The sequence below is a fragment of the Rhinopithecus bieti genome, unplaced genomic scaffold (genome assembly GCF_001698545.2).
Source record: "Rhinopithecus bieti isolate Rb0 unplaced genomic scaffold, ASM169854v2 scaffold_1918, whole genome shotgun sequence".
Taxonomy (NCBI): Eukaryota; Metazoa; Chordata; class Mammalia; order Primates; family Cercopithecidae; genus Rhinopithecus; species Rhinopithecus bieti.
Window position 1 is genome coordinate 73,699 of NW_016803680.1, and position 14,591 is coordinate 88,289.

Sequence of the window (14,591 nt, forward strand, 5' to 3'; positions counted from 1 at the left end):
GACCAGCCTAGGCAACATAGGGAGACCCCCATCTCAACAAAAAAAAGAGAGATTAGGTGGACATAATGGTGAGTTCCTGTAGTCCCAGCTGCTCAGGAGGCTGAGGCAAGAGGATCGCTTGAGCCTAGCCTGGGTGACAAAGCAAGACTCTGTCTCTAAAAAAGAAAAATGGAAAAAATCCAAAAGATGTCTAAGCAAATATTGAAAAGTATCCCCCTCCATGTCTGTCTCCAGCCACCCAGTTTCTCACTCTGGAAGCAACCAGTATTGCCAACTTACAGTCTACCTGCAGACGAGAAACGTATAATTACAGTTTATAAGGCATATATGTGTCATAAACCGAAATATGTAAAACTATGGTATAGTTTCTAGAAGAGGAGAAACAGAGGGGAGAAAACTCTATTAGAGAAAATGTTGAGTTGCTGATTTCCTTGTCCCATGCAATGGAGAGCGAGGAGACGCTTCAAAGTCCACGGAACTTGGTAACATTTAGCGCAGTGGTTCTCAGGTGGAGGCAGTTCTGCCTCCCCGGGGTATTTGCCCATTCCTGAAGACATTTTTAGTTGTCTTAGCTTGCAGATGGGGTGGGGTTGGGGTGTCCTCCTGGTATCTAATAGATGGAAGCCGGGCATACTGCTAAACATCCTACAATGCACAGAACAGTCCCCCCAGCTCCCCACAACAGGCAGTTGTCTGGCCCCAAATGACAACACTGCTGAGGTTGAGAAATCCTGACTTATAGCTACAAAAGAATCAAAATTACTGCTTTGACTTCTTGCCTGGAGCTTTTTTGGCTCAGCTCCACGATTGGCAGGCAGAACCCCACGATCCAGGTGTTCTTAGAGTCAAATGCTGCCAGATACTGTCCTTTCACCCAAGTGATAACAGCTCTTGAGGCAAATCAAACTATCTTCTTGGAAACCACCACCCTCCTCCTCTCATTTCCTCTGATGACACAGTTTATAACTCAAGTCTCTTCCACAGGAGAAAATTCCATTTCTCCATTTGAAAGCCACTGTTTTCTATTCAGTACTAATACATCAAAGATTGGGGCTGGGTGCAGTGGCTTATGCCTGTAATCCCAGCACCTTGGGAAGCCAAGGGGGGATAATCACTTAAGCCCAGTAGTTTGAGACCAGCCTGGGCAATGTAGAGAGACCCATATCTACAAAAATTAAAAATGTTAGCCAAATGTGGTGGTACATACCTGTAGTCTCATCTCCTTGGGAGGCTGAGTGAGGCAGGAGGATCGCTTGAGCCCAAGAGTCAGAGGCTGCAGTGAGCTGTGATTGTACCACTGCATTCCAGCCTTGATTGACAAAACAAGAGCCTGTCTCAAAAAAAAAAAAAAAAAAAAAAAAAAAAAAGGAACAGTAACTATACACCTCAATTCTTTTTGTGAATTGTAGAACTACGACATTCTTTTTTTTCTTTTAAATGATACTCCCCCAACTGCAAGTGCCATAGGAAATGGATCTTGTTTGTTCTGGCATTTGTAAAAATACAGAAATGTGATGCAGCCCTGGATTGTCTACTTCCTTCTTTATTTCTGTATGAATATAAAATTTCCTTCTCAGAGAAAACCCTTTGTGATGCATTAGCATCCCATCTGCTGGGGTTTATCCCTGGGAATCTGAGTCTTAGGTGGCTAGAAATAATCTTAGTCCAAACTTTCTCAAATGTTAACTGATGTAGCCCTTCTCAACACTAGAAGGAGGCAGCATATATAGTTCCCACTTTGTAGGTTAATGGGGAGGAAATTGAGGCTCAGAGGAGGTGAGACATTACAGTCTTAGAGTGCCAGAGTCAGCACTGGAATTTGAGTCAACTGTCTTGAAATGTAGGCTGATTTTATACTGCCTGTCCTTTGTTTCCAGAAGGGACATGCCATTGGTGATCATAATTACAGAGTTAAATCTGTATGGTCCACATGTTGCCAAAGGGGACGTATCTATAGAAAAATGTGGCCAGGCGGCCAGACACAGTGGCTCATGCCTGTAATCCCAGCACTTTGGCAGGCCGAGGCAGGTGGATTACCTGAGGTCAGGAGTTCAAGACCAGCCTGGCCAACATGGTGAAATCCCATCTCTACTAAAAATACAAAAATTAGCCGGGTGTAATGGCAACACCTGTAATCCCAGCTACTCGGGAGGCTGAGGCAGGAGAATCACCTGAGCCTGGGAGGCGGAGGTTGCAGTGAGCCCAGATGGCGCCATTGCACTCTAGCCTGGGCAACAGAGTGAGACTCTGTCTTCAAAAAAAAAAAAAAGAAAGAAACAAAAAGCAAAAGAAAAACGTGGCCAGGCCAGGTGGGGTGGCTTACACCTGTAATCCCAGCAGTTTTGGAGACCGAGATGGGTGGATCACTTGAGCTCAGGAGTTTAAGACCAGCCTGGGCAACACAACAAAACCTCAACTCTTCAAAAAATACAAAAATTAGTCAGGCATGGTGGCTCTTAACTGTGGTTCCAGCTACTTGGGAGGCTGAGGCAGGAGGATCCCTTGAGCCCAGGAGGCAGAGGTTGCGGTGAGCTGAGATCGCAGCACTGAACTCCAGCCTAGGTGACAGAGGCCAACCCTATCTCAAAAAAAAAAAAAAAAAGGAGCCAGTGCCTGGGGGTGTCTAGTGGAGCATCACGTTCTCTTCTTTGTTGGATTAATGAATTCAGGTAATCTCTTCCCACACCACTTCACTCTCTAGGGTTAAAAAAAAAACACACAAAACGAAACTATTTACTTCCTTATGGTGTCCAAGAAAGAAAACAGCCTCTAGAAAGGATCTTGATATTTCTATTGCGCTGATATTACAATAATGTTAATGAGAGGGGGAAGTTAGGGCTTAGGAAGAAGGAAATGCACAACTTGGGACCTGAGTGAGGCCTTCATCGTTGCAGACTCAGTGGACAGAGGCCATAGGTGCAGCTGTGATGTCAGAGGTGGAAGACTGATTTGCATTTTCACCAGGTGAGACCTGGTTATTCATTGGTTGGTGAGGAAAGAGATGATAGCCAGGGTGGCGTAAAACAGCAATGAGCTCAGTAAATAACCCCCTCCCCGTGATCTTGGTGGCATCCTGCCCAGCCGTGTGACCACGACAACAAGGAGCAGTCTTTAAGGCAACACGGCAGAGAGGCAGAAAAAGATGGGCCTTACCGGTTAGTTAAGAAGAAAAGAGGACCTGTTGCCGGTCCCTCTAGCTTTAAACTACAAAGTAGAGGGGAGTTTTATCTGGATTTTCCTGCAGAACTGAGGGCAGGTAAGAGAAGGTGCTTTGAAGGAGGAGTGGGAGGTCATGGGAATAATGGGGAATGCTTGGGAACGTGTCAGGGAAGGAGGACAGAAACTGAGGCTGTCCTATTGGTTATTGCCAGACAAGGGCAGAGATTTGAGGCACAACAGATATTTGTTAGAGGAAAGAATGACCATGGGGAAATGGGAGGCAAGAGAGTGTTGATTATGAGAACAAGCCCTGGGGTTGTCTGCTTGAGTTGGAATCTGGGCTTCCCCAGGTCTAACTGTGGGATTCTGGGTCAGTTATTGTATGCTTCTGGCCTTGGTTTCCTTGTCTGTATAACGGGTAGTGTGCCAAAAAGCTCCCACTTCCACAGGTGGATATCAGAGCTAATAAGAAAATACAGTACACGACAAACATGCAATAAATGTGACCTGTATGTCTGGGGGTGCCTACTGGAGCATCATGTTCTAGAATAATGCTTTGCTGGATGAGTGAATTCACATGGTCTCTCCCAATGCTACTTCATTCTCTGGGGTTTAAAAAAAAATCTATTTACGGCCGGGCGCGGTGGCTCAAGCCTGTAATCCCAGCACTTTGGGAGGCCAAGACGGGCGGATCACGAGGTTAGGAGATCGAGACCATCCTGGCTAACACAGTGAAACCCCGTCTCTACTAAAAAATACAAAAAACTAGCTGGGCGAGGTGGCAGGCGCCTGTAGTCCCAGCTACTCGGGAGTCTGAGGCCGGAGAATGGCGTAAACCCGGGAGGCGGAGCTTGCAGTGAGCTGAGATCCGGCCACTGCACTCCAGCCTGGGCGACAGAGCGAGACTCTGCCTCAAAAAAAAAAAAAATCTATTTACTTCTTTATGGTGTTCAAGAAACAATAACTTCTCATTTTCTCATGCTTCTCATTTTCTCATCCTTCTCTTCTTCCTCTGATAAGTGATTTTGTGTTGCTTTTGTTTTTTGTTTGTTTGTTTTTGAGACAGTATCTCACTCTGTTGCCCAGGCTGGAGTGCAGTGGTGAAATGCTAGCTCACTGCAGCCTTGATCTCCCGGGCTCAAACAATCCTCCTGCTTCAGCCTTCTAAGTAACTGAGACTACAGGCACATGCCACCATGTCTGCCTACCTTTTATGATTTTTAGTAGAGACAAGGTCTCACTATATTGCCTAGAATGGTCTCAAACTCCTAAGCTCAAGCGATCCTCCTGCCTCAACCTCCCAAACTGCTGGCATTACAGGAATGAGCCACCATGCGCTGCTAACAATGATGTTGTTGTTGATGATGATGATCCAAGCCCAGCATATGCAATCAGAGAGGTATGGGTTTGAATCTCACTGTGCCTCTGTTTAGCTGTGTGACCTTGAGTGAGTTACTTAACCTCTCTGGGTCTCAATGTCATCATAAAATTGGGATAGTAATACCTCCCCATAAAGTTGTTTGAGCATTCAGTTGCTAATACGTGTGAAGGGCATAGCCCTGTGCCTGGCATGCATATCAGCACTCAATAAATAGTGCTGTCTTCATGCTTGTTACTGTTGTTGTTATTATTAACTTATTATTGTAATTGTTATTGTTTGACTAGATTCTTTCTACACAAGAGAGGGGAAGAGAAGCTCAGTGGAAATGAATGTTAAAAGTAGGGTTTATTGTCATATTTTGCCAGCAAAGGTCCAGTCCCCAGAAGACAGGGTCAAGTTCAAGCTATAGAACATCTTCATAAACACTTAATGAACAACTCAATAATCATATTTGCCAAGATTTCTCAGGATGACGTGGCAGGAGGTGATACTATTATTGCTCAGGTTATTTCCAGTCACCTAACGTTCATCGTTCCCAGAGATAAATCACAGCTGCTAGAATGCTAATCATCAGAGGTGGTCATTTCTGTGAAGGCATTCATAGGGAAAATAATATTTATAGGGAGTGTAGTGGTGTGATCATAGCTCGTTGCAGCCTTGAACTTCTGGGCTTGAGTGATCCTTCTGCCTTAGCCCCCTAAGTAGCTGGGACTACAGGTGTGCACTACCATGAACGATTAAAAATCAACTAATTTTAGGCTGGGCGTCGTGGGTCACGCCTGTAATCCCAGCACTTTGGGAGGCTGAGGAGGGCGGATCACGAGATTAGGAGATCGAGACCATCCTGGCCAACATGGTGAAACCCTGTCTCTACTAAAACACACACAAAAAACTAGCCAGGCATGGTGGCACGCACCTGTAGTCCCAGCTACTGGGGAGGCTGAGGCAGGAGAATCACTTGAACCCAGGCGGTGGAGGTTACAGTGAGCCGAGATTGTGCCACTGCACTCCAACCTGGTGACAGAGCAAGACTCTGTCTAAAAAAAAAAAAAAAAAAAAAACTCAACTAATTTTAAAATTTTCTGTAGCGACAGAGTTTCACTCTGTCCCCCAGGCTGGAGTGCAGTGGCATGATCATAGCACACTGCAGCCTCAACTTCCTGGTTTCAAGTCATCATCCAGACTCAGCCTCCTGGGTAGCTGGGACTAACGGCTGCATGCCACTGTGCTCAGCTAATTGTTAAAATTTTTTGTAGAGTCAGGGTCTTGCTATGTCACCTAGGCTGGTCTCCAACTCCTGGTTTCAAGCAATCCTCCTGCCTCAGCCTCCCAAAGCCCCAGGATTACAGGAGTGAGCCATCTCGCGTGGCTGAACATGGGTATCATTTAAAAGAAAAAAAAGACAGTCCTGTGTTTAGAATTCACCAGAAGAATTGGAAGCCCATAGTCACAGTTCCCAGCCTTTGATGTGTTAGCACCCACATCCAATGCAAAATAGTGGCTTTCCAAAGGAGAAATGGAATTTTATCCTGTATCAGAGACTTGAGTTATAAATTATACAATCAGAGGAAAGGACTTAAAATGAGAGGAGGTGAGTGGGTATCTCCAAGAAAATGGTTTAGGTCACCCCAAGAATTGTCATTCCTGAGGTGAGATAACAGGACCTGGCAGTATGAGACTCATGGACACCTGGATCGCAAGGTTCTGTCTGTCAGTCAGTGTGACACTGAGAAAGATCAGAGCCAGAGCCAGAGCCAAAAGCACAAAGCAGTAATTCTGATCCTGTCTGTTTTTAACATATTGATTTTTTTTTCATCATGGGTTTTTTTTTGCATTTATTTTTATTTTTAAAAGTATCACGTTAAAATATTATTTATTTTAATGATATGGTATGTCCCCACCCAAATCTCGTCTTGAATTATAGCTCCCATAATCCTCACATGTCATGAGAGGGATACCATGGGAGGTAATTGAATCATGGGAGTGGGTTTTTCTCATGCTGTTCTCATGATAGTGAATACGTCTCATGAGATCTGGTGGTTTTACAAAGGGCAGTTCCCTTGCACACGTACTCTTGCCTGCTGCCACGTAAGACATGCCTTTGCTCCTCCTTTGCCTTCCACCATCATTATGAGGCCTCCCCAGCCATGTGGAACTGTGAGTCCATTAAACCTCTTTTTCTTTATAAATTACGCAGTCTCAGGTATGAAAATGGATGATATACTTGATTACTGGGATTTCTGGCCCCCTTTAAATTTGCATCGCAGCTCAACACTTATCTTACTTCCTCACCCTCGTCCTGGCCCTGCTGCAAACAGCATTGAATCTAGAAACTTCCCAAGCTTGATGTCATACTTACCCAGCATGGGAGGAAAGGTAGCAGAATTCAAGAGGTGAATGTGGAACAAATCAGAGTTGAAAAAAGAAAATTTGAGCTAGGTGTGGTTGGCATACACCTGTAGTCGCAGCTACTCGGGAGGTTGAGGCAGGAGGATGGCTTGAGCCTAGGAGGTCCCATCACTGCACTCTAGCCTGGATGACAGAATGAGACTCCATCTCTTAAAAAAGAGAGAGAGAGAGAGGGCTGGGCACGGTGACTCACGCCTGTAATCCCAGCACTTTGGGAGGCTGAGGTGGGCAGATCACGAGCTCAGGAGATCGAGACCATCCTGGCTAACATGGTGAAACCCTGTCTCTACTAAAAATACAAAATATTAGCTGGGCATGGTGGCGCACGCCTGTAGTCCCAGCTACTCTGGAGGCTGAGGCAGAAGAATCACTTGAACCCAGGAGGTGGAGGTTGCAGTGAGCCGAGATTGTGCCACTATACTCCAGCCTGGGCAACAGAGCTAGACTCCATCTCAAAAAAATAAATAAATAAAAAAGAGAGAGAGAGAAGAGACAATTTGCTATGACTCAAAGATATTTAAAGGGGGGAAAAAGAGAGAGAGAAAGAATTGGCTTTTCTGCTTCCCTGAGTGGGGTGAAAAGAGGGACATTTAGGATACTGTATTGCAAAGGAAACTCCAATGCCCTGCTTCCAAACCACTTTCCAGGTGTCTCCATTTCCTTAGGGACCTGGATTGTTCAGAAACCTCCATAGTCATATATTTGCAGTTTTAAGTACTTACTTAATTTGTCTTTTTTATTTGGAAATCACATGTCTTATTTTCAAAAAATTGTAAGCAGCTGGGTATGGTGGCTCATGTCTGTTGTAGTCCAAGCACTTTGGGAGACCAAGGTGGGAGGATCTCTTGAGCCCAGGCATTAGAAATCAGCCTGGGTGCAACTCTATCTCTACAAAAAAAAATTAAAAATAGGCCAGGCCCAGTGGCTCACGCCTGTCATCCTAGCACTTTGGGAGGCCGAGGTGGGTGGATCATGAGGTCTGGCCTGGACAACATGGTGAAACTCCGTCTCTACTAAAAATACAAAAAATTAGCTGGGCGTACTGGTGGGCACCTGTAATCCCAGCTACTCGGGAGGCTGAAGCAGGAGAATTGCTTGAATCCAGGAGGCGGAGGTTGCGGTGAGCTGAGATTGTGCCATTGCATTCCAGCCTGGGCGACAGAGAGAGACTCAGTCTTGACATTAATTAATTAATTAAAAAATAAAAATTCAGCGGGTCATGGTGGCGTGTGCGTGTGTTGCCAGCTGCTCACGAGGCTGAGGTCGGAGGATCACTGGAGCCCAGGAGTTAGAGGCTCCAGTGAACTATGGTTGCACCGCTGCACTTATCCCTTTTCCTTTCTCTTCCTTCTCCCATTCTGTTCTCTCCTAATTTTGTTTCATTTTTTATATTTTGTTGTTTCCTTCATAGCGATAAATCAGGATATCTCAACTTTTGTATGACTGACACATTGGACCAGACCATTCTTGGCTGTGGGGGCTGTCTTGTGCATTAGAGGATGTTTAACAGCATCCCTGCCTCTACCCACTAGATACCAATAGCACACTCACTGCAGCTGTGACAACCAAAGTTTGCCAGTCTTTGCTCAGCGTCCCTTGGGGACAAAATCACTCCCAGTTGAGAACCATTGCCAATGATGACGTCCTTACAGTTCCTGAAACTTGGACAGCATCGCTGACTCTCCATTTCATAAGAGAAGGAATTTAGCACCTTAACATTTTCCTCTAATAAAGTTCTTCCCCCTGCATTTCCCCACTTCTAAAAATTATTTTTTACATATTGTGGTTTACAAACTTGCTTTTTGTGTCTTACAAAGTACAATCACATGTTTCTTGCATTGTAGGTTGAATACTAGGAAAAAGGTTTTTTCCCACTGTACTTTCAACAGAGAACACTTCTGTGACCAGATATTGGCGGGGGTTGAGGGGTCCACACCGACCAAGTCTCCAACACCAGCTGCGTGCCCCACAATTTATTATTATTATTATTATATTGAGATAATCTTGTTCTGTTACCCAGGCTGGAGTGCAGTGGTGCCATCTTGGCTCACTGAAATCTCCACCTCCCAGGTTCAAGTGATTCTCCTGCCTCAGCCTCCCAAGTAGCTGGAACTACAGGCATGTGCCACCACACCTGGCTAATTGTTTTGTATTTTTCGTAGAGAGAGCGTTTTGCCATGCTCACCAGGCTTGTCTCAAACTCCTGACCTCAGGTAGTCTGCCCACCTCAGCCTCCCAAAGTGCTGGGATTACAAGTGTTAACCACCACATCCGCCACCGCCATTTTATTGAATTCCAACATAATCTGACTGGAGTTAGTGTCAGAACCCACAGGTTAACGGCTCAGCCCCACAAGACTGCTTCCCAACTTTAGACACCAATTTCAAGTCCTGGCCTCGGGAACTTCTGACCAACTGACTGTAAAGTAGAAGTTTTTGGGACTCTTCCACGGGTTCGATTATTTTCTAGAACGGCTCACACAACTCAGGGAAACCTTTACTTACGGTTACCTGTGTATTATAAAGAATATGATAGGCTGGGAGTGGTGGCTCATGCCTGTAATCCCAGCACTTTGGGAGGTCAAGGCGGGTAGATCACCTGAGGGCAGGCGTTAGAGACCAGCCTGGCCAACATGGTGGAAACCAGTCTACAAAAAATACAAAAATTAGATGGGCATGGTGGCGGACCCCTGTAATCCCAGCTACATAGGGAGGCTGAGGCAGGAGAACCACTTCAACCCGGGAGGCAGAGGTTGCAGTGAGCCAAGATGGTGCCATTGCCCTCCAGCCTGGGTGACAAGAGTGAAACTTTGTCTTAAAAAAAAAAAAAAAGAATATGATAAAGGATACAGGTGAACAGCCAGGTGAAGGAGTACACAGGGTGAGTTCCAGAAGAGTCTTAAGTTCAGGAGCTTCTGTCCCAATGAGTTGGAGTGTGTCATTCTCTAAGAATGTGGATGTGTTCAACCTGGAAGATCTCTGACCTCTTCATTGAGGGTTTTTATGGAGGCTCCGTTGATTATTAAATCAATCTCCAGTCCTTTTCTCGTTCCTGGAGGATGAGGGGCGAGGCTAAAAGTTGCAAGCTTCTAACCCTGGCTTGGTCTTTCTGATGACCAGCCTCCATCCAGGAGCCCCTGTTGAAAGCTGCCTCATTAAAACAAAAGACATTCCCGTCACCCAGGAATTTCCAAGAGATTAGGAGCTCCGTTTTAGGAACCAGAACCAAAGACCAAATATTAGAACAAAAGACGCTCCCATCACCTAGGAAATTCCAACGTTTTAGGAACCTGTGCGGGAAACCTGGAATAAAGACCAAAGATATATTTCTTATCACAAATCACACTATCACAGGTAGATTATAAAAGATGAAAACGACTGGCTTCAAAGCTGTGGTTATGTATGCATTAGAGAAGTTGAGTTCCTAGAAAGGGACATCTAATTCTATGTCACTTTATGTCACTTCATCTGAATCATTGGTTCAGGTGAACTGAGTTTGCTGTTTGTTTTGTTTTGTTTTGTTTTTAATTGTGCACCCTTGATTGCGCACAGGCAGGTCAGAGTTTAGTTTATTCATATTCGGTTCTGACTTTCTTTACAGCTTTTAGAGGATTGCTTGTTTTGGAGTTTCTATTTGTCTTTGATTTTTTGTTGTTGTTGACGGAGAAAATATACACAGCTTTACTGTATCTCTGAAGTCACCCCTGTTCTTATTCATTCTCTTTGTTGGGTGGTGTAATTTGGACCAACTGTTTTCTAGAGCTGGGCACAGCTGTTATCCTGGTATTTCTTTCCATTGTCTCTTGAATATCATTTCTCCCTTTCTCTCAAATGCCTTCTTCGTCTTGCTTTAGCTTTTCCTCAAGTGTTTTATGTATGTATGCATGCATGTATGTATGTATATATGTATGTATGTATGTATTTATTTATTCCTGCTACCTTTCCCAGACCGGGTGGTAGAAAACAGGGAGGATCCCTAGCCAAAGGGAGCATTAAACTTTATCATTTTTCACTGTTCCTGGCAGGATTCTGAGCACACTGACAGTGGGGAAGGAAAGAAGAGGGGTTTCTGTAGCCTACAGGTCTCCAGTAAGCAGACCTGTAGGCAGATCTCTGTCATCCAGGTTCGAGTGCAGTGGCATGACCTCAGCTCACTGCAACCTCTGCCTCCCGGGTTCAAGAGGTTCTCCCACCTCAGCCTTCCAAGTAGCAGGGATTACAGGCATGTACCAGCACACTCAGCTCATTTTTGTATTTTTAGTAATGACAGGGTTTCACCATGTTGGCCAGGCTGGTCTCAAACTCCTGACCTCAGGTGATCTGCCCGTCTTGGCCTCCCAAATCGCTGGGATTACAGGCGTGAGCCACGCACCCAGCCAATAGCACCTATTTCTAAGGCATGGTAAGATTTAAATGGGCTAATGCCTGTCCGGTTCTTATAACCGTGGATGGCACAGATACATATACGTTGTTTTGTTGTCATTGGTTTCTATTTTGTGTTTTGCTCTCTGCAAATCCAGAGCAATAATACTTGGGGTGTGTTATATAATACTTGTTTAAGCATTGTAGGACTATTATAAGAATCTGAATTAGTCTCATAAAGAGCTACGCTTCTGACCCCCAAGGTGGATCCAGAAGGAGGTTCTTTTTCCTCTAAAAGAAGGAGACTTGATGCAGACCCATACATGCAGGGTGTGCATAAAAGTCACCCCAGCTTCATTGCCTCCTGCCGCCTTTCCCAGACCCAGTGATAGAGAACAGGGAGGATCCCTAGCCAAAGGGAGCATTAAACTTTATCATTTTTCACTGTTCCTGGCAGGATTCTGAGCATACTGACAGTGGGGAAGGAAAGAGGACAGATTTCTGTAGCCTACAGGTCTCCAGTAAGCAGCATCCTTTCTTGTCAGATAGCAGAAGAGCCCACTCCTAGCAGATCTCAGTGGGTGCAAGAGCCAGGATGGGCACCTTGACTTGTCTCCAGCTGTCCCAGAGAGGGGGAATCCTCCTTCTTCTGGGGTGGGATGCAGCCATCCAGCCAAGCAAGAAGTAGCCAACCTGCTGAAGCACAAGCAACCCACAAACCCACTTTTTGTTTTGTTTTGCTAAAAAGCAATTTAATCATCTTAAAACATTTTTGATTGCTTCTCTTTTTTTTTAAATGCTCACCTTCTATGTGATGGTAATGAATCTACTTTTTTCCTCCCCCCTCTCTCCCTGCTCCTCGCTGGCTGATCTGCAGTGATTCTTTTATTTATTTATTTATTTATTTATTTATTTATTTATTTATTTATTTTTGAGACGGAGTCTGGCTCTGTTGTTGCCCATGCGCTGGAGTGCGTGGCCGGATCTCCAGCTCACTGCAAGCTGCCGCCTCCCGGGTTTAACGCCCATTCTCCTGCGCCTCAGCCTCCCGCGTAGACCTGGGACTACAGGCGCCCGCCCACCGTCACCACCGGCTAAGTTTTTTTTTTGTATGTTAGTATGAGAACGGTTTTTCAGGTCATCACCGGTTTAGCCAGGATGGTCTCGATCTCACTGACGCCTCAAGTGATCTGGCGCCCGTCTTCGGCCTCTGCCAAAGTGCTGGGATTACAGGCTTGAGCCACCGCGCCCGGCCTGCAGTGATTCTTAAACTTTGGCGCATAAAGGAATCACTTGGGAAACCCGATAAAAAGCTAAATTCTCAGGTCCCACTTGAGATTTAGTGAATGAAAACTTCTGGGAATGGGACCTGGGCTGGGGTGGTCTTCCTGGTACTGATGGGGTTTTAGCACAGAACTTCTAGTGCTAAAACTGGGAAAGTCCTGGATAAACTGGGATGTTGGTCACCTGAGGATCCATGTGCCCCCCTCTCCAGCAGGGTCCCAAGTGACTCCCATGGGCACCCAAGCTTGGTGTTGTCAGATGCACCCTCATCAATAATGTCTTAAATGTTGGAGTTCCGGCTGGGCACAATGGCTCACATCTGTAATCCCAGCACTTTGGGAGGCCAAGGCCAGCGGATTACTTGAGGCCAAGAGTTCAAGACCAGCCTGGGCAACATGGTGAATTAAATTAAAGTTAATTAAAATTAAATTTAATAGCTAAGCACAGTGGCTCACACCTATAATCCCAGCTACTCAAGAGGCTGAGATGCAGGAATCACTTGTGTCCAGGAGTTCGAGGCTGCAGTGAGCTATCATCGTGCCACTGCACACCAGCCTGAGTGACAAAACGAGACCCTATCTCTGAAAGAAGAAAAATACATAAACAATTTAGTTTCTCAATCTAGTTCCCGAGCTAGCCATATTTGAAGTGTTCCCATAGCTACATGTGGCTAGTGGCTGCCATATTGGACATGCAGGTAGAGAACCATTTCATCAGCATAGAAAGTTCTGTTGGACAGCATTGCCCTAGATCAAGGTTTGTCAACCTTGGCACTCTTGGCATTTGGGGCCAAATAATTTTCTATTGTGGGGAGGCCAGTCTTGTAAATTTTAGGATGTTTAGCAGCTATCTACTAGATGCCAATATCACACCCCCGCTACGGTTGTAACAACCAAAAATGTCTCCACACATTGCCAAATGTGTTCTCAGAGGCAAAATTGCCCCTCTTGAGAACCACTGCTCTGGATCTATAGTTTCTGTCGCTTTCTTTCTAAAATAGAATGAAAGCCAGCTGCACACACTGTGTACTTCAAACAGAACATCAACACCCGAATGCAAACATTGTACTGCAATTCAATTGCATCCACCAGCTTTACATCTAAGGCCTGTGAGCTTCACCTACCTTGGGGACTGTCTTAGGAGAAAGTCTCGTTACAAAGTAGCATTAATCAAGTGGGCTCAGAGTTAAGGTAAAACTGCTGGGAGGAGTTTAGTCCATGAACTTCCTTCCAAGAAAGGATCATGGTAAAAGAGGAGGAATCTTAGCTAGCAGAAGGAGATCTGACAGGCTTCAAACATCCTCGTAAAATAAAAGAATCTTCTCATTCTAGCTTTTTTAAAAACAAATTTTACTTGTGAAGATTAATTGGTAGCATTTGCCAATTCTTTCTTCCCAAATTTTTTTTTTTTTTTTTTTTTTTTTTTTTTTTTTTTTTTTTTTTTTTTTGAGACAGCTGCTTGCTCTGTTGCCCAAGCTGGAGTACAGTGGCATGATCATAGCTCACTGCAGCCTCAAACTCCCAGTCTCACGCAGGCTCAGTCTCTGAAAGTACTGTGATTACAAGCTTGAGCCACCTCGCTCGGCCCCAGTTCTCATTTAAAAAATATATTAGAACTCATGTTAATTCAGTGTTGTAAGAGGCATTTGTTACTTCAGTAGTAAAAACAATACCTTAGACTATTTCCTTGAAGGATTTTTTTGCCATGTTTAGGTGATGCCTTTCAAGTGATTAAAATTCATTTTTCATTTTCTAGCTTCCGACTCTTTCTCACTCTTTTAACAAGCTAAAAATCTTACATTCTCTTTACATTACCTTTCCTTGGGAATTGAATAAATATCTTGAAAACAGAAAATTCCTTACAGAAAGGAAAACAAGCAAACAAAAAACAAAAAGAAAAGAGGATGTGGGCCGGGCGCGGTGGCTCAAGCCTGTAATCCCAGCACTTTGGGAGGCCGAGACGGGCGGATCACGAGGTCAGGAGATCGAGACCATCCT

General features: G+C 44.9%; 1 protein-coding gene across 1 annotated transcript in view; it reads left to right on the top strand.

Moving 5' to 3' along the window:
• Nucleotides 1-2,859: 2,859 nt before the first annotated feature.
• Nucleotides 2,860-14,591, top strand: part of TMC5 (transmembrane channel like 5) — a 91,289-nt gene continuing 79,557 nt past the window's right edge. The window contains exon 1 of the mRNA XM_017849597.1: nt 2,860-3,256. The gene's annotated coding sequence lies outside the window, so the exon portion shown is untranslated. The remainder of the gene's footprint in view (nt 3,257-14,591) is intronic.